This window comes from Rosa rugosa, chromosome 5 (assembly GCF_958449725.1).
Source record: "Rosa rugosa chromosome 5, drRosRugo1.1, whole genome shotgun sequence".
Taxonomy (NCBI): domain Eukaryota; kingdom Viridiplantae; phylum Streptophyta; class Magnoliopsida; order Rosales; family Rosaceae; genus Rosa; species Rosa rugosa.
In genome coordinates this window covers 44,035,246-44,056,687 of record NC_084824.1, presented here as the reverse complement: position 1 = coordinate 44,056,687, position 21,442 = coordinate 44,035,246, and the positions used below count along the sequence as shown (strand labels likewise).

At 38.8% G+C, this 21,442-nt stretch overlaps 1 long non-coding RNA gene across 1 annotated transcript; it reads left to right on the top strand.

Annotated features, from left to right (window-relative positions):
* Window positions 1-9,494: 9,494 nt before the first annotated feature.
* Window positions 9,495-17,351, top strand: LOC133708402 (uncharacterized). The gene is made up of 3 exons (XR_009845827.1): window positions 9,495-9,783; window positions 10,428-10,502; window positions 17,071-17,351. It is a non-coding gene; the product is annotated as an uncharacterized LOC133708402 (long non-coding RNA).
* Window positions 17,352-21,442: the final 4,091 nt, after the last annotated feature.

The window sequence follows — 21,442 nt, the reverse complement described above, 5'->3', positions numbered from 1 at the left end:
CTATATACATAGCACTCGGCCTTCGATTTGAGAATTGAGTATTACAGCGTACAGCTTTCTCTCTGCTTAATACGGATTAGAGATAATGTGATGTTCGTTAGGCATTATCCCAATGATGAAAAATTTAGTAATCTGAGAGACATGCATGAAATTACAATTGGAAGATTGGTGCTCCCTCATGCAAAGCTTATTGCCATAAATTTTGTTGGGGTTGAGGAACTTCTTTTGATTGTGTTCGTGCTGTCCGGGTGGAAATCAGGCATTCCTGAGGGATTTTATTTTGTTCCCTTTTGTGATTTCCGTTTTCAGAAATAATATGGTTATGAGTTTTAGAGAATTTCTTTCACAAATTTTTTTAACCTGTGAGGGAGCTACATCATGAATCTATGATTAGGCTGCTCACAACCTCAATGCAACTGCTTCTCCCTATAAAAGATGATAATGCATGGTACAACATGGACAGGAGCAGGGTGAGAATGCTGGAAAGATGGATGTATACAAATCTGGCATTTTGTTTCTGAGAACATTTTTTACTGCTGTAGGTGGATAAAGAATACTTCCTATATGTTTTGAATTGTTCTTAGGGCACATGGAGGCTACCAAGTGGAAGAAGTGTCATGCAGGGATTTCTTTGTTTGCCGTGAATGCAGGGGAGTGCTCAGATGAAATGGTAGTGCTAGTGCGTGATTCAAGTTTGGACTTTAGATATACTGATACACAGAAATATAAATCTGAATTACTACTTTATTGCACGTTTTATAGTTTACGATTTTTGGTTGGTAACTTAGTATGTGGTCCATTCTATTACAGCAGGTAATTAGGAGAGACTGTTTGGACCAAGTTACTGCCATTATTCTGAAGTCATTCAAAGATCCTCATCCTCGAGTTTGTTGGGCAGCTTTTAATTTTATGCAACAGCCTACAAATCGGGTTCAGGCAATACAAATCCTCTATCATTGGAGGTTTCACTATGCACTAGACGCCACAGTTGACCATCACCGGAATCCAGGAGTTAAGATATCACTTTTGATTGGTTATGATTCATGAATTGTGTGCTTTAAGCTACTTGGTGTCTGATTGCACATTGTGTGTTATGTTTAATCACACATGCCTTCATGCCAGTCACTATGGTCGTGTCTCATCTTTGCTAGATATAACTAATTCCCTACTCAGCTTTATTGTCAAAGATCCCCTTTCCTTATACAAATTACAACTTCTTTAAAACACGCATATTACTGATATTAGCATCTTATAAGGATATCGCCAGCCTCCTAGAGGGGTCGTTGGTATGAGTTGTTGATCAAGGACCCTTGATACCAAGTCTAGAAATTGGACTCAATGAGTCAAGGTGGGCAATGCATAGGGAGTTGTTTGATCGAAATATTGAAGGAAAAATCTGCTATCCACCTAGGGTGGATGTCACGCCCCGAATTTTGAATAACCAATTCAAAATCCGAAACATGAATAATAACAATTACATATAATGTTATGAATTTTTTTCTCAGAAACAGACACACCTCACACCACTCAATATTACATAAACCAAATTCTCAAGTTATTTATTACAGCACACTCTCACTAAATCAAATTGTAAGGCTCAAAAGAGCATAACTCACCTCACAAATACAAGTGCTGTAAATCAAATACTAATACTCTAAACTGCACGATCACCGCCCTGGTTCTCCTGACCTGTAGGATTATCCGCTACACCGTTTGAATAGTGTACCGGGATTGCAACAACACAAAACCCGGTAAGCTTTTTGAAAGCCCGTATGAGTAAATTTAAGAATTGCACAAATTAAGTTAACAATTTCAACTCAAGTATTTCTTAGCATAAGTAATTGAAGTGCACAACATCACTTCAAGCATCAATCAACTCACATCTCACAATGATCACTAAGAAAAACAACAAAACTTTTCTTATCAATTCAAGTTCCACTGAACGACTAAGAAAGAACAACCTCGCACTTTCTTTTACACTAAAAATATATCATGGGTGCAATAATACTATGTATCCCCCAAGAGGTATATTGTACTCAAGGGCGCAATAACACAAAGTCATCCCCCAAGCAGTACGTTGCACCCAAGGGCGCAATAACTCGCAGTTATCCCCCAAGAAGTACAATGGCAGACAGACTAGAGCTCTAACTGAATCGTAACCTGTCACCTCGGCCAAGGTTCAATCTTACGATAATAACTGCCTCAATCATCAATGTGATAAAAGTAATCGACTCTATCATTTAATCAATCCACACGACTCAATTATCACACTTTACTCAATTACTCTTCATCAAAATCAAAATCAACTCAACAATATACTATAATTTATATTTTTGAAAGAGTAATGCTTGGAACGGTAAATCAATCAAATCAATTCCACACTTCCCAAATGCCACACCATCCAATATATTTTCCACGTAAATATATATATACGTAGTCACCCTCACAGGAATGACCACTAATACCAACTATAGTTCACAGCAACAAAAATCAAGAAATTCATTTTATAGTTTAAATACATTTTACTTACCTATGGACCGTAGTTGAACAAGTCCATATAATTTAAAACAAATATTTATTTCCTTAAAAACAATTTCCACAAATTCACAATTGAATATAAATCACTAAATTTCGGTTTGTAAATGAACCATGTGCGATTTACTCACCTCTAATCCAGCTGCGTCTTCTTAATAGCTCAAACAACGATTTCACGAATCGTCCGCCAAATCAATCTGTCGATTACCTAATCCAATATGATCTTAACTTAGCCAACAACTCATAAACATACTTAAACGACGATCCAACGGTCGCATCGAAATTAAACGATGATCCAACGGTCGGATCCTCACAGATCGCCCTTAGGATCATCCTTCTAAATTATCACGAAGATCCAACGGTCACATCTTCTTGAATCGCCCTTACAAACATCTCCACAAACATATACGAAAATCCGACGGTCGGATTCTCACGAATCTCCTTTCGAATCACCATTTCACAATTATACGAAGATCCAACGGTCGGATCTTCGCCCATGACCACACAAAATCATCGGGACAGTCATACGATCAACATATCAAAACTACAAGTCCATCGGACGGTCCAATCTTCACAGATCACAAATCGAAATCGATCGAAACATAAAAATTCATAACTTAATCATACGATACCAAAAAATTGCGTATAATATATCAAAATGATCGTATTGAAGTATAGAATCTAAAAATGCACAGAAACTGTTCTTGTGACCCCCGGAGGTGGCCGAAAAGGGCCGCCGGAGTTAGTGGCAGAGCCGCCGCCGACCACCACCAATGGTGTCGGGGCCGGCTGCTCTTCTTCGTCTCATCAAGCTTAACAACTTTCCTAACTAGCATGTAAGCTGGAAATGACTGGAAGGGGTCGAAATTACCTAGAACCAGTCGAGGTGGCCGGAAAATTTGCAGAAACCGGCGAGCTCCAGTTCGACGTAAAAAATTCCACCACTCGCCTCGATCCCTTCTGGAGACTTGTTCAGAAACTCAAAGCGAGTTCACCAGGCCAAGAATCACAAGGAATGGTGGTCTGTAACTCGAGATATCCGGATCAAAAGGTTGTTTTTCGATCTAAACGGGTTGAGCTCTGACGAACGTGAAATCGATCTACCCAGGTCCGGTACTTCTTGGTACTTGTTCAGAAAGTTGAGGCGAGTCTAATGAGCCAAAGATCAAGAGAATTGGTGGCCTGTAGCTCGAGATATCGAGATCGACTCGAAATCGGCTCAAATGGAGCCGGGTCCTCCGCCGCCGCTGCCGGCCGTGTTACGGCGCAAGGCTTCCACTGGCAGCTGTGCAAGGTCGAGGCGAAGCTAAGGGAGGTGGTCCGACGTCGTGAGGTGGCCTGAGGAAGGAGAGCTCGGTCGGCAAAGCTTGCTCTGTTTTCTTCTGGGCTCGGACGCGCGAAAGGGAGAGAGAGAGAGAGACTTTTCTGTGCTTGCCTACCACCTTCCACCAATTCGCATACAATATAAAAGAAACAAAGCAGAAGCACTACTTCCCACTGTCGCTCAAAACACGGAACACGCCACACAATTTTTATTAAAAGTAATCGCCACTACTATAGTGCCAAAACTAGAAAAATTCGACAATTTAATTATAGTAAGTGGCAATTGATTAATCCTTGCTCTCCGCTTGGTACGGCATGCTGCTGCACACACACATAATTGAACACTCGAACTTTATTCTTTTGTCTTCTTGTTCAACACTTCTAGTGGACCACCAAGTTTTTGCTTTGATTGAAAATTGAGGTTATTACAGTGGATATCATCCTGGGGCAATTTACCGTTGATCTCTGGCTGAGTGGATCTCGAGCAATGATGGCCTTCCATTTTCTGTTATTGTGAACTGGTCGTTAACGTTAGTGTGAGTTTGTGAAACAAAAAGTAGGACCGACCTTGAGAGGTAGAAACAAATGGAGGGTAACTATCTATCGACGGCAAACTCATCTCCTCCAATTGATAAAAGTTTATTACCATGAAAATCTAGTTCAAAGACTTCAACAACAGTTTCGTAATTCGCAAAGATCAATTCTCACATCTACTCCTTCTCTCCTCCGCCCAAACCATCACCAACCCTGCCGAGATCCTATCCAATTCCGGTACCAAATCCATATCCCTCGCAATCCGTGGTCTCCCCGTCGTCGTCGCCGGAATCAAGAAGTACCAATGCAAGGACTCGGCCAAGAAGTTTTTTTTTTTTTTTTTTTGACTTTGTCAAGGGGAACCCAAAGGCTTCCTAGGCCCAAAATAAACCCCTTCGGCGCATGTGAAATGCTCCAACTGTGCATTGCAGCACAGTGTCTGGCCACTTTGACAGCTTCGGGGTTCGAACCTAGGTTGGGGAGCACACCCAACTAGGCAAGAACCACTAAGCCACTTGCAGTGGTTTACTCGGCCAAGAAGTTGAGGGTGAAGCCAAATCGTGTTTGATTTAGAATATATAGACTTCAGACTTAAATTTCAAGCGGATTTGGTGGGTGAACAGTTGGACAAATGTGTAGTAGATCGACAATGATTTCACGGGGTTTATGGAGAGGAGGTCGAAGAAGCTGAGAATAAAAATACTCCGAAGCACATAGAGATAAGCAGTCCCATGAAAAAGCAACCTCGGAATATCGAATTTCGCAGCGGCGTCAGTAGCCAAGTAAAGAACATGTCAGCTACAAGGCAAGTCGGTTTGAACTCCTTGAGAATCTCCTCGAGCGGTGCTTGAAGCAAGCATGTGGCTTTGAAGAACTTGTTGGCTAATTCCGGCTGGGTAATGAGTCGAGATTCTCACAACCTTTTGGCAGACCAGCCTCTTCACTTGGGAACTCAATGGCCTTAATTTGTATGACCCCAGAACAAGGTTTCCTTGATAATAAAAGGATTAAATTCAGTTTAGTCCCTCAAGCTTTAGGCCAAACATCAGTTTGGTCCCTCTTTTTTTTTTTTAATCAAACTCATCCCTGATCTCTCAAATTGCATCAACCTCGTCCAAAATTTGAATTTGACTCGGAAGATGACGTCATGCGCTGAGCTGGAGCCGACAAGGAGGTCCCACATTTCTGATTTTGAACCCACAAGAAGGGCAAAATGGACATTTCAAATTTAATTTAATTTCAAAAAAAATTTTCTCTTATTTTCTCTCCTTTCTCCCTCGCACAATCTGAAACCTCCTCTCTCTCTCATTCCCAGCCACCATGAACACCGGCCGGCCACCATTAAGCTCTGCTCACAAGCTCCCACTACCCACTACCCACCACCTCAACCAAACTCCACACTCTCTCAGAACCTTGTGGGGGTTATAGCAAGTATTTGAGCTACTGGTTCTTGATAAATTACAGGTTTTGGGCGAGATATGGCAGGATTTGATAAACTATGATCACTGCAAATAAATCCAACAAAGCAGAAAAATGCCACAATCAACTACTCGATCATAATCAATCATCCAATCAACAATAACAGTATGATCTAAACATACAAATTTGTCTACGAAAACAAAAGTTCTAATTTGGAGCACAAGTCAAAGAACATTCAATTCTGTTTATGATATGAAGGCCTAAGAAATTCATGCACAGTTTAAACAAGAAAATTAGTTTGTAGTTGACAAGCAAAGCATACATTGACACTAAATCTGGCGACGGAAAATCAAAAATTCCAGTAGATTTGGGCTGCGACTGAGGAGGTAGACTCTGTTGCTGAGGCTGAGGAGGAAGCAGTTTCCGATATCCACTGTGATCGGATCGTTCGCCATCTGAGCAAACTGCTCCAATCCCAACCTTCTGATCCTGCGCTCTATTCCCACCGCGACTACTCCCACCGCCGTCTTCCACGTGGACCCGAATCGGAGGCAAATTGGCCAGCGACGGAGACGATGATGTTGACCCAAACGACTTCTGATCCTGCAATTTGCCGCTGCAGAAACCTCCGCTTCTCCTCCTCTCGAATCTGAATTGTTCGCGGCGCCGCCGCCGCTGTAGTCTAGGCCAAGCAAGCAGTTAACAGAGGTGGAGTCGGAGAAGCCACGGTTGAGCATCGCTGATTCGAGAGGTCTGCGAGCGAAGTGTTCCTGTCCACGACGACGATTCGAGTGTCGCCGCCGGCGTTCCACAACGACTTGTCGTGCGGCCGCGGCACGATGTGGAGCCAGTCAGGGTAGTGAGTCTGGAGTGGCGGCTGGGAATGAGAGAGAGAGTAGAAAGAAAGAGAGGAGGTTTCAGATTTGTGCGAGAGAGAAAGGAGAGAAAATAAGAGAAAAAAAAATTAGAAATTAAATTAAATTTGAAATGTCCATTTTTCCCTTCTTGTGGGTTCAAAATCAGAAATGTGGGACCTCCTTGTCGGCTCCAGCTCAGCGCATGACGTCATCTTCGGAGTCAAAGTCAAATTTTGGACGAGGTTGATGCAATTCGAGAGATCAGGGATGAGTTTGATTAAAAAAAAAAAAAGAGGGACCAAACTGATGTTTGGCCTAAAGCTTGAGGGACTAAACTGAATTTAATCCATAATAAAAATACTCAGCCCAGTTAAACTAAACAGAAAACAATAAATGGCATTTAACAACGGTGCAATGGCTGAAGGCACATAGTATTAGGGGAGGGCAGCTCAGGTTCGAGACACCCCATTCTCTTCTACATTTTTTTTTGTCCTTTTTTCTTTTTCACAAAATATAATAAATTGAATTTGTTACCAAAAATTTGTTAGATATTGTTTCTCGTTTCGACTACATTAGTAAATAAAAAAATAATGAAAAGAAATTTTTTTAAATAAATAAATAACTTTTTCAATTAACGTTGACTTGATTAAATTTTATTTATAATTAAACATTTTAAGTGTTTAGAAAAATTAACAGTCAAAGTTAAATCTCTCCAGTTGTTGTACATGGGTAATAGAGGTATACAATATGAGAATTGGTCATGAAAAGTGCTCTTATAGTATTCATGATGGATTGGCAAATTGTGTTTTAGTGTTTAGAGTTAATGAGATATTGTGGTTGACTGAGTGGATTGTTGTTGAAACAAAGTCGAAAAATAGATAATATTTTAAAAATGAGCATAAAATATTTCAACCATTGCATCCAACAGTCGGTTTTCCGAAGTCTTGATAAAGTTACCCTTAAGCCCCGTTTGGTTGACCGGAATGTTACGGTGGGAAAATGAATTGCACTAATTTTCCTTTCAAGGATGGAATGAAATTTATTTAGCATTTCCATTTGTGGTGTTTGGAAGGATTCAACACTTGAGATTAGAAAATGGTTTGAGAGAATTTATTTGTTAATGATTTTCCAATAATGCCCAATCGAATTAAATATGGAAGATTAAAAATGAATGAGTGGAGATAGGAATTATTAATTTACCAAATTTTATGAGGGGCTAAACAAGTAAATTTTCAATTCCGTTGAGTGAAGGAATTGAAATACCACACCATAGATGATATTTCTATTCCGCCTTTTTTATGGAATTGAACTCCGGTCAACTCATTTATTTTACTTTCCATTTCAGACTTATGACTTTTTTAGAATCGAAGGAGGTCAGCAATTTATTGAAATCGAAAAATTACAACGATACGATGCCAAAAGACATCAAGAAACAGTACGAAAAAGAAAATACATCTGAAATATAAAAACTTAAAAATGCAAGGAGCAGCAACGTCGAGACGCAGCGCTGATTTTACACTACGGACTGCAGCCGTGTAGTGAATTGAGTAGTCGGTGGTTTGACTACCCATCGAACTCCAACGCACAAATTGACAAAAATCAACTTGGCGTCGGAATGAAGACACTCTCCCACCTAAAGATCGAAGCCGGCCAAGGGTGTCAGAACATGGCCATGTTGGCAGACGATCTTTCACGAACAAATACCATAGAATTGGGTCCTGGATCCAATAGTAAATCACAGGAGCTCAAATCCATTCTAGCGAACCATAACAAGCCCACCAAAGATAGTGGGCCGCAGGCCAATACCAACCTCTACCCGGATCCCAGATCCGGCTCCATTTGCCAAGCCCACCCAGATCCCAGATCCGGATCCTGATACCATCCACCAGAAAACCAACGCCGTCACACACCGCATCTCGACCTTTGTCTCTGCCGCCGGTGACGCACTGAGTGTCCGCCATGCTGCCACACGATCGGGAGTCAACCGGCCAGAAGAGGTCGCCTGCACCACCAATCGCCGACCCATAGAATGAACGCGCCCGTACCATACATGAACAATCACCTACACCGCCACGCCCACTGCGCCTACGCCGGCGGTCACTGCTTGCCTTGAAGCCAACAGAATTCCCCTCAACCGCCACCCCACAAATCTGTTGCAGCAGTCTCAGAAGATCCGATCGGAGAAAGAAAGCTCCCAATCTACTCGACCACAGCCTACTCATCGTGCCATCAGCGCAGGGATGATCCGACCCGCTAGGACCACCGTGAGAGAAAGGGAACAGATTCAACCCTCTACCCGGATCCCACTGTAATACCCCGGAAAATCCAAATTAAATTCCGTGGATTTTTAGAAATGATTTCACGATAGTAGGAGCGAGTACGAAGCTTGGAAAAGTTGTGGAATTAGTTCGAACGATTTTATTTTCGAAATCGAACGTTATTTAGGGGCTCGTGGAAATTGACTTTTTATACATACGGAATTTGGGAAAACTTCCTTCATGAAAGTTGTAGAGCTCGTCGATACGATCTCGTGCATATGTGGAACACAATATTCGGAGTTCGTATGAATAAGTTATGAATATTTGAAATTTGGGAATTTTCTATAAATAGGAAAAATTTCTGATTTTTTCATTAAGGACGAAAAAAATCTAATTTTTTGCTAAACAGTCCCCGAAACCTCCGTTCTCTCTCCTCTCCCACGCGGCCGAACCGCTCGACCCGACCCGGCCGAACAACCCTCCTCCGGCGTCCTCCAGCCCCGGACCCGGACACCACCGTGATCGCCGCTCCACGCCCAGACGCCCTCCGGTGTCGTCTTGGCCCGCCGCTGCCCCGAAAGCTGGATCGAAGACACCCAGACGAGCGAAACCGACCCGGCCGGAAAACGTCGACGCCGGCGTTGCACGGGCCGATCCTTCCCATTTTCGTGATCTCCTCTTCCCCCTGATCATCCCCATGTAAGTCTTTCATCACGATTTTGAGTGTAGAACACTAGATCAAGGTTTGACTTTTACGACGTCCCTGATTTAATATGAAATCTGATCGGACGCACAGGAATAATCCGACTTCCAAGCTTGATCTAGGACGATCTAGGCCAAACCAGACTTAGCTCCAGGTATAGAAGTCGATCACCCTTTCATTTTGAACAAGTTTGTAGTTGGTCGCTTTGCCATCTGAGGTGGTTGACCCGGAGTTGACCGCCCACTGACCACCGCTTGTGGCGGCGCGTCAGACCATATTTCGAGTTTTCATTATCTAGGCGATGATCTATGCATCCATACGAGCGTTTTGATATATAACATGGTCATGTTAGAAAAAGTTGATAAATAGTGGATTTACGTTTTTACGTTACTATTTACGGTTTTTACGTTTTATCTTCGGTTTACGATCTGCGAAGATCAGACCATCGGTTTTGCTTCAAATTTAGATATGTTGATCGTATGACTGTACCGATGACTTTGTGAGGTCACGGGCGAAGATCCGACCATTGGATCTTCGTATAATTGTAAAACAGTAATTCGGAAGGCGATTCGTGAGAATCTGACCGTCGGATTTTCATATAAAATTATGGAGATATTAGTAAGGGCAATTCAGGAAGATCGGACCGTTGGATCTTTGTGATAATATTGGAGGATGATCCTAAGGGCGATCCGTGAGGATCCGACCGTTGGATCATCATATAATTTCGATCCGACCGTTGGATCATCGTTTAAGTACGTTTATGAGTTGTTGGCTAAGTTAAGATCATTATTGGATTAGGTGATCGATGGATTGATTTGGTGGACGATTCGGATTGATATAATTGGCTTTTTAGAAGACGCAGCTGGATTAGAGGTGAGTAAACCTCACGTGGTTCATATTACGAACTGAATAAATTTAATTACTTTATTTTTGTCGTAATTGTGTGAAAATATTTATGGAATAAATATTTTTTTTAAATCATATGGACTTGATCAACTACGGTCCATAGTTAAGTAAAATGATTTTATTATACAAATGAATTTCACGGTTTTTATGCTTGAACTATAGTTGGTATTAGTGGTCATCCCTGAGCGGATGATTACGTATATATATATTTATGTGGAATATATATATTGGTTGACGTGTGATTGGTGTGATGAAATGATTGAGACTGGATTGGATATTATTCAAGCTATTAATCTCGCATTTAATTGTTGAATAATGAAATGTTGATCCTGTGGTGTGAAAGCTATTTTATATGCCCAATTGTGAATATGTGGAAATTATTTTAAGAAATAAAGATTTGTCTTGAAATAATGTCTCTTTATGTGGGTGTACATATACATATATACGATCTATAAATCATAAAGATTGTATTTTGTGATTTTGATTATGTCTGAGAAGTACAATTGTGAAGCCGGGTGTTATCTACTACCCCGTGCTTAAGTGAATTACTGGTAAATGTGTTTTGGTGTTATGTGGAAGTTAGCCTTGGGCCCTAGTCCCTACAGATAGTGCACTATTATACTCTTAGGAACCTTGCTTTGTGCATACGGTTGCTTTGTGCATACCTTGAGTATACATACTTTGGATTTGTCCTCTGTATGCTGCGGCTTTCCCGTGCTTTGGTATTATGGACCCTAGCACGTGGATTTATGATTTGTTACCAGTCAACCTGGCTTTCCCGTGTTTTGGTATTATGGACCCTAACACGTTGATGTGCTCATATTTTCCTATATTTCTTTGCCTCTTAATCTTAGTATTTATGCTTAGTCCTCCTTATTTCGAGTCATTTATGTTGTTATAGTGTTTTTGTAGGCCTGTCTCATAAAGAGAAGAAAAGAAGTTAAAATGAGCTAACTAGGATTGAAAGACGCCCAGGTTCCAGAATCTGTCTCTGCAGAACATCCAACTTCGCCGAATTACTGGGAGTTACCCACATCGAATCAGACAATGACCCTTATATGCATGGAAAGCTACGGATGTCTATTTTCTGTAGAATTTTACGGATCTCGATTTCGATACTTCTGGAGAAAGTTATGATTATTTGAGTGAAGATAGGTCGGACAGGAAATCTGCTCGGGAATTTACAACCATTCGTGGAGAATTCAAGTTCCGTGGCACAAGATGGTCAATCCTAATGTTTCAAGGAAGTTAATTCAGATGAGGATTCAATGAGGAACTTATTCCTACTTTTACAAGAGATATTTCAAGCTTTTCCCATTCCAAATGAAGAAAGGAATCTAAATCCAAGTTTTACAAGGAAACATGAAGCCAAAGATGAGCAGAAATCTGCCCTATATAAGGGAGTACGAATTTACATGAGAAAGAGAGTCTCGGGAGCACAATGTAGACGCCTAAGGAGCAGAGACGACTCATCCATCTTCCCCATCTTTTCCCCTTCCATTCTTTTTATGTTTTTCCTATGTTTTATTTAGTTATATTTTGCTAAACCTTTTTCTAGAGTTAGGATAATGCCCTAGCATGATTTTTTATGTACTTTGATGTTTTATTGATGGATTTATAGTTTCTTTATGATGAATGCTTAATCACTATTTGAATTGATGCTTTATGTTTAAGTTTCTTTGATTGATCACCTTAGGGCTTTGCATATAGTAATTGGAAGACAAATTTGAAGCAGAGATGCAATATAATTTGATTAGCTTTTTGTGATTAAGTGTGGTAAATTACATTATTACTTGAGAAAGACTAATGGTTTGCTTGATTCCCTTGTTTTCTAAAGCGTAATGAGTCTTGCATGTTAAATTTATACCTGAGAAGGATAAACTGCATAGTTAGGATATAAGATCTTTACCCGAGAGGGAGAGCATCATACACTTAAGGAAAACTATGGTCTAGAGTACCTGAGAAGGACTTAGATACGGGAATTATCATCAAACGAAATAAAAGAATCTGTTAATTGCATCGAAACATAAATATGATTGTTAGTGGTTGATTTCGAAACCCTAGGTTTTATCATTAATATTTGTTTGTTTCTTTCTTTCTTTCTTTAATTTTCACATTATTTGTTTAGTCGAAAACCTTAAAACCATATCTTCTTTTGCTTGATTGTTTATGTGATTTTGTGTTTGGATTAATTAATTGAGTTAGGGTTTAAATTGATTATCAATCCTCAGTTGGAACGACCTCGTACTTGCACACTATACTAACGACGATTCGTGCGCTTGCGAGTTTTAATTAAAATTTCACAACAAGTTTTTGGCGCCGTTGCCGGGGATCGATGATTGATTTTGATTCTAACTTGATTACCAATCTGATTTTTTATTTTTTATTTTTATTTAGTTTCTATAATTTTTAGTTTTAAGTTTGCTAAATATTTATCTTTTTGTGTTTCAGGTTCTGTACCTGCCTTTGACGTAGATTCTGGACATCTTCCTGGAAGTTTTAATAGGCTTATTGCATATCACCAGAAAGCTACACGAGTCTAGTTTCCAACGCACTAAGCAGATCATCATTCTGAGCTGTGAGCTAAAAGATATTTGAGAAATACCAAGCAGTGCTCAATCTGCGCGGAAATTTTTCCTGATGACTTCTGCAATGTTTTTTGACTTCAACATCGGCTTCGTGCTAATCTTCACTAAATCCCAGGGAGCTCTAAACTCTTCTCTTTACTTTCTTGTTTTTATTATTATTATTATTTTTTTACTTATCTCTTTTCCATGCTTTTATGTGCATTGCATGCTTTAATTCTTTCAACATTGAGGACAATGTTAGATTTAAGTGTGGGGGAAGGGATTTTGATTTTTGTTTCTATTAGGTTGTTAGTTTAAAATTTTGTTTTCTTTGTTCTTTTTGCGTCTTTGTTTTTTGTTTTTGTTTTCTTGAGTCTTAGGCCTTTCAACAACTATGATGAGTATATATTTCAGAAATCATGGCTTAAGAGGATCATAAAATTGAGATGATGTTTGACTTTATTTTTTGGTTAACAAGGATGTATGATTGTCATATGTATGTGTAGTGGATGTGGTTGCTTACATGGTACAGAAAAGAGCATGTTAGGATAAGTTTTTGATTCATACATAACCTATGTGAGTTATTTAAGCCTATTTGCCTTTTCTTTGTTGAGTGTTGAATGAAAAAATATATGTCATCTTATTTTCTTGGCGATGATTTTGTTGATCTCATTATTCTTTCATCTTGATTGATTGCTTGCCATAGATTAAGTTTAATGGACTAGAGAATGCTAGAATTCACTCTTATACTTGTTGAGACTTTTATCAATATATGCTTGGACCTTGGAAAGGATAAAGGCACCCTAGGAAATTATCACCATTGCCAAATAAGCCTGTGTCCCTATTTGTGTGCACAAGATGTGCAACCCCCCTAGATAAACTCCTTTAAGCCTACATTAATTGAGCCTTTTCTTTCATCACCCTCATAATCCTTAAACCCTAAACCTTAGTATAGTTTTATCCTTACCCATGTTCTAAAGACTTAGTGGAGCTTATTTTTGAGACATACAAGAGGTTTTTTGGCGTCAAGAATGAAGATGGAGAAGAGAAGGAAGTTCAAGTGTGGGGGTAAGACTTGTCCATAGAAAAAATATATGTATCTATGTGCCGTGAAAAGAAGAGAAGAAGAAAAAAAAAATTGAAAAAAATTATATGTGACGGCAAAAGAAAAAATATGATAAGTGTTTATGGATTTTAGTCCCCTCATTGTGGATTTGGAGTTTGCTTTGAAGTGAAGGCCTATTCAAGAAAATTTGGTCTTTGTCCAATTCACAAGTGTTCAAAGAAAGTTTAGAATGAAGCATGAGCCAAACATGATGACATTTGGCCCTTTATAAAGACTTTGAAGGAGTCTATGACGTTTCTATTTGGTGGAATTTCAAGATTGTCTCTCTACATCAACAAGAGCTCTACTAGGTTTTTAGGATACTTTGTGATTTTTCTATCCCTTTGTTTCTATAAACCCTAAACCTTGGCCCCATTACAACCTTAATTATAAGACCTCTTTGATCCTTGAAAAGAGCAACCTTTGATCTGTGGAGATAAGTTATAAGAGTTGAACCTATGGCTTGGGTCCATTTGTGCAAGTAGTTGGTATCCTTCATGAGATCATACTTGAAAAAAAAATATTTTCAGAAAAAGCTTTTTATTTCTATTATATGTGAGCTATTTGTTTGTCTTATATATTATCTCTCTCACATATAACTTGAGTGAATATATGCTTTTGCATGAGCCGTGAATCTGAGAGAAGAAAGAGGGTAAACCGGTGAGGATTTGAGTCATAACTTGTTTGAAGCATGCTGAGATTAATATCACCAATGTTGCCCCCATGTCCTACATGTTTATATGTTAAGTTATATGTTTTTGTTAACTCTCGAATAAATGTTGGATTGATTCTTGGTTGTTGTGCTAATCTTGATGCCATGAAAGTTTGAGATTTCTAAGACTAATGTTGAAAGGCTTAGTGTGTTTTTGTTTGTTTTGTTTTGTGTTTGTGTGTTCTTAGTTTTTGTTGTTTTGCTCGAGGACAAGCAAAGTCTAAGTGTGGGGGTATTTGATGTGCTCATATTTTCCTATATTTCTTTGCCTCTTAATCTTAGTATTTATGCTTAGTCCTCCTTATTTCGAGTCATTTATGTTGTTATAGTGTTTTTGTAGGTCTGTCTCATAAAGAGAAGAAAAGAAGTTAAAATGAGCTAACTAGGATTGAAAGACGCCCAGGTTCCAGAATCTGTCTCTGCAGAACATCCAACTTCGCCGAATTACTGGGAGTTACCCACATCGAATCAGACAATGACCCTTATATGCATGGAAAGCTACGGATGTCTATTTTCTGTAGAATTTTACGGATCTCGATTTCGATACTTCTGGAGAAAGTTATGATTATTTGAGTGAAGATAGGTCGGACAGGAAATCTGCTCGGGAATTTACAACCATTCGTGGAGAATTCAAGTTCCGTGGCACAAGATGGTCAATCCTAATGTTTCAAGGAAGTTAATTCAGATGAGGATTCAATGAGGAACTTATTCCTATTTTTACAAGAGATATTTCAAGCTTTTCCCATTCCAAATGAAGAAAGGAATCTAAATCCAAGTTTTACAAGGAAACATGAAGCCAAAGATGAGCAGAAATCTGCCCTATATAAGGGAGTACGAATTTACATGAGAAAGAGAGTCTCGGGAGCACAATGTAGACGTCTAAGGAGCAGAGACGACTCATCCATCTTCCCCATCTTTTCCCCTTCCATTCTTTTTATGTTTTTCCTATGTTTTATTTAGTTATATTTTGCTAAACCTTTTTCTAGAGTTAGGATAATGCCCTAGCATGATTTTTTATGTACTTTGATGTTTTATTGATGGATTTATAGTTTCTTTATGATGAATGCTTAATCACTATTTGAATTGATGCTTTATGTTTAAGTTTCTTTGATTGATCACCTTAGGGCTTTGCATATAGTAATTGGAAGACAAATTTGAAGCAGAGATGCAATATAATTTGATTAGCTTTTTGTGATTAAGTGTGGTAAATTACATTATTACTTGAGAAAGACTAATGGTTTGCTTGATTCCCTTGTTTTCTAAAGCGTAATGAGTCTTGCATGTTAAATTTATACCTGAGAAGGATAAACTGCATAGTTAGGATATAAGATCTTTACCCGAGAGGGAGAGCATCATACACTTAAGGAAAACTATGGTCTAGAGTACCTGAGAAGGACTTAGATACGGGAATTATCATCAAACGAAATAAAAGAATCTGTTAATTGCATCGAAACATAAATATGATTGTTAGTGGTTGATTTCGAAACCCTAGGTTTTATCATTAATATTTGTTTGTTTCTTTCTTTCTTTCTTTAATTTTCACATTATTTGTTTAGTCGAAAACCTTAAAACCATATCTTCTTTTGCTTGATTGTTTATGTGATTTTGTGTTTGGATTAATTAATTGAGTTAGGGTTTAAATTGATTATCAATCCTCAGTTGGAACGACCTCGTACTTGCACACTATACTAACGACGATTCGTGCGCTTGCGAGTTTTAATTAAAATTTCACAACACACGTGGATTTATGATTTGTTACCAGTTAATCCGAAAATTCACTAAAATGAAAAGTGTACTTATATTATTTTGATCAAATATCTATCTGTGATATATTGTTAATATGTGAAGGTGTTAGTGAAAAGAGAATCAAGCATGCTTTGCTTTAATGTTATTTCACATATTAATGTTGCAATAGTTGTTGGTTGTGATCAGTCAAATGTTGAGTTTTAAAAGAGAGTATCGAGAATATATTTGCTTTTATGTTTATGTGATTTTTGGAGTTACCGTGTGACTGTGTTGATTGTTTACTTGAGTTATAATAAATATAATTGAATAAATCAACAGTTCTTTCTTGTTTACTCATACGGGCTGTCAAAAGCTTACCGGGTTTTGTGTTGTTGCAATTCCCGGTACACTATTCAAATTGTGTAGCGGGTAATCTCACAGGTCAGGAGAATCAGAGCAGTGATCGTGCGGTTTAGAGTATTAGTATTAGATTTACAGCATTTGTTTTGTGAGGAGAATTATACTCATTTGAGTTTTACTATTTGATTTGGTGAGAGTGTGCTGTAATAAGTAGCTTGAGGATTTGGTTTATGTAATATCAAGAGGTGTAACTAGTGGTTGTTTCTGAGAGAAAAATTCAGAACGTTATTTGTATTGTTATTAGTCATGTTCCGGATTTGAATCCTTTATTCAAAATTCGGGGTGTGACACCCACTCCTTCCAACAACCACCGCCACCCTCCTTCGCCGATCCAAAAGTCCTTTGACTCGCCGGCATGACCATACCAACGCCAAAACTCTCCTCAAACTCCGCTCTGCCATCGAGAACAGCAAAAGCCAACACACAGAGACCGAGGCCTGAAATTATCTCCATGAATGGAGTAGGTTTAGGATGCGACGGCCAAGAGACGCGCCGCTCCACAAACCCTAGCAGAGCGCTAGGGGCTAGCCCTTAAGAATATTACAAATTGTGAACACTGACTTATGACTTAACCAAACACGACAATTTAATAGAATGGGAAACTATTTCACAATCCACATTTGATTTCCTGGCTAACAAACGAGGCCTTAGAGGAATGTAATTAATAAATATAGTGTTATTAAGGTGTTATCGGTTGACCATATGGATTGAAGTCAAAAAGATGATGAAATTCATTGATTTTTTTACAATAAACATAAAATATTTCAATCATCTCATCCAACTGTTGGTTTGAAAAAATTCAATTTCCTCTTCCTTGTTATTTTTGAAAAGTCCACGTCAATGTATAAGCAATGTAAAAGTTATACAACACTAGTACGCACATAGGTATTTCTAGTGATCTGCAAACCCAGAATTGAGAATCGATAGATTTGATACTACCAATGAATTAAAAGTGTATTAATAGGTACCGTGTAAAAAAATTAACCCGGTCGGCCTTCATTTTCTCATAAATCAAACTATCAAAGGGGTCAACCCAATATAGGCTTATGCTTCTCTAAGGAGAGCTGAATCATGGAGAGATAAACGTTTTGAATCTTTTATATAAGTTGATACATCTCGTCCCCACGAGAGTGTGAGCTCTAACGGATCAAGAAAATAAGTTGCGAGAGAGTGGTTATGAGCATTTTAGTTTGATGGGTAATTAGGGTTTATGGTTGACCACGCGGATCGAGGCTGAAACGATGACGAAAACATCTAATTTTTTTACCATAGCCATATATATGCACCTTGATCACATCTAATGGTCGAATTTTCTAAATTTTATTTCCTCCACCTTGTTCGTTTTGGAATGTATACTTTTCCCTACAACCAATAAACACGCTAGACAACATTAGTAGGCAAATAAGGATTTTTTACGATCCAAATAATCATAATTGGAAATTGATAGATTTGATATCTATGTACGCAATGTGCATTAATAGGTACCATGTGTAAAAATTAGCTCGATCGGGCGTCGTTTTCATATTAATCAAATGAGTCAACCTATTATACGCTTATGCTTTCCTAAGGAGAGCTGAATTATGGGCAGATAAACGTCTCAAAATTTTTACATGGGTTGATACATCTAGTCACCATGAGTCTTTGAAAATTTTCGGAGAATTTTTCGGAAACTCGAGCTATTTATTACGATTTTCGGGAGTTTTAGAATCATAAAAATTACTAAATGAAAAAGAATTTTAAAATAGTGCGATCTTGGTTGTCCATCTCTCCTCCGCTTCATCACAGTCGTTTAAATTCAGTTAGATGGAGGATAAGAATCAAATCAGAACAAACATGAAGCATCAGGTCTCAACTTGTTTCTAGGACCCGACCTGAAAATTTCTCCCTCTGGCAGCTTCCTGGTGTTGGCCCGGCGAAAATTGGCTCGCATTGATAGTACGAAGAAGAGCTCGACACCAGTTGTCCAACTGTCTACTGGAGGAGGAGATTTAGAGTTGGAAAGCTTCGAGTTTTTCCGGCTTTTCTTCTACAAATTCCGACGATTCTCCTCTAATTTTTCTTCTGAAACCAATTCATTATATTCTCTGCCTTTTCTTTTTCCATCTAGCATTTACAGAGTCCATGTTTTTGCCATCTATGAGACAAGTAACGAACATATTTCAGTTATCCATAGCTACTGTGAATCTCTCTCTCTCTCACTTAAATGTTTGAAGTCTTATCCCAAAATCCTAGTTACAACTAAAATTCTCTAAAGAAAGATTTGAAATATTCTTGACATATTGAGGAAACCTCACCTGTCAATTAAACCTTCTAAAAACTTTTTTTTTTTTTTTTTTTTTTGATTGTTCAATCACACGGTGTCCTCAAAGGCTTCCTAGGCCCAGAGACTAATCCGTGCTCGGGGGATCTTGTCAAAACGCTTCCTACCCTCTGGCCACCAAGAATATATTGGGATTTAACTCCAATAAGCGTCGGCGGGATTCGAACCCGGGTATGGGGGTTCCACACCTGGAGGCTCTTACCAACTCGACCACCTATGGTGGTTAACCTTCTAAAAACTTAATAAACCCAAACCCAAATCCAAAGCAATATCATAGATTTCCATATTAATCTCGATCAATAGTGAAATTTAATTGGCATAAATAATCTCCATGCAGAAAGAATCTGCAGACAAAGGAAAGAGACCAAACAAAGAATACTCGAGAGGATGATGGTTTTGAGATGTTTCAGAAGGGGAGGAGACAGAGAGATAACAGAGATTAAAGAAGAAGAGAAGAAGTGGAAAAGGACAGGTAAATCACGGTTTCATCATCCAATTTGATTAAGTTAGGCAGCACGTGCAGTGCATGTGATTGCAATAAATATAATTTTACTGACCTTAACATTAACAGAGCGTGTAAGACACGAACGGTTAAACTCTGGTTGGATTTCCACCCCGGTTGGTCAGCAGACGCTCTCAATATTGAATCAAGTTATCGTGGGTATAAACGCCCTAGTCGGTACCTTCCTGCACGTAATGGCTGGGTCCGAGGCTCGGTATTGTGGGTCCCCTTAAGACTTTCCTCCTATCGAGGTTGTCGATAAGGGTATGTGTTCATGATTATCGAGTTGGGTCAATTTGGTCATCGGCGAATGAGTCGAACTGCTCAAGATGGAACGTCCGTATTGGGTAGGGCTGTCAATGGGTCATGTCGGATTTGGTTCGTGTCAGGTCAAGGTATTTATCGTGCCATAAGAGACAAATCTAAATCCAACCCATTTGATAATCGTGTTGAAATTTTAAATCCAAACCTGACCTATTTATTAAGCGGGTTAACCGTTTTCAACCCACTTAACCAATTTAATAAATAGGTCGTGTCGAGTTGGACAAATGATATATTTAAGGGTTGATATTGCAACTTATTTAACTAAATAAATGCATAAATTGATTAAATTCACTAAAGAATTTATAGTATTAATGGTGAAGTGGTAAATCTAGTTTAAAGTGAGAAAAATACTTATTCAACCTATATATACATATAATATTACTTTTTTAAATTGGTCATGTACGTGGGTTACGTATAATATATAACTCAACTCATTTAATAAACGGGTTATGTAGGTTCACTTCGTGTTGGCGGGTTAACCCGCGGCCGACCGGTTTATTAAATGGGTCATGGCGGTCAACCCGCTTTATAATCTGTGTTCGTGCGGATTTCAAATCGTGTTATAGGGTCATATCAAAATTGACAACCCTAAGATATGGTAGTAATTAACATATTGATTCGGCCATGGGGTGGAGTTTATAACATATATTATTAAATTATATTTTGTTAACCGTACGGTTGTATGCTCGGTTTATTAACTGTTATGAATTAAAAATTCGGCCTGGGCGGCCGCCTAGGCGTTGGACAGCGAGTGTCTGCCTCGACTAACACTAAATCGGTGAAGCAGTCGGCCTGAGTTTTGGGCGGGTGATTTGTTGACCTGGGCAGGTGATTAGTTGGCCTGGTGGTCTAGGCGGGCGATTAGTCGAACAGAATGCCAATCTCTCATTCTCTTCGCGTCGCACATTGAAGAGTCAGGTCATCACTTCGTCCACCGCTCATGCCACCATTAGATTATGACCATAAAGAAAGCAATTACGCCTACCATTGCAAAGATTAGAATTGTCACTGCAAAACCCATTACGACTTTGACATACTCAAAAACTTTCTTCTTGAAATCAAATCCAAAAAAAGTAGAAACTGATGTGCAATTTTTATGAATCCTAAAGATCAGAGCTAAAGGAAATTCAGAACATGATACCTAAGATTCTAACTGGGTCTTCAACAATTAACAAAATGGAAATGAGAGGTAGAAATCCAAGAGAGAAAGTAAGACGGTGCCTTAATTGATT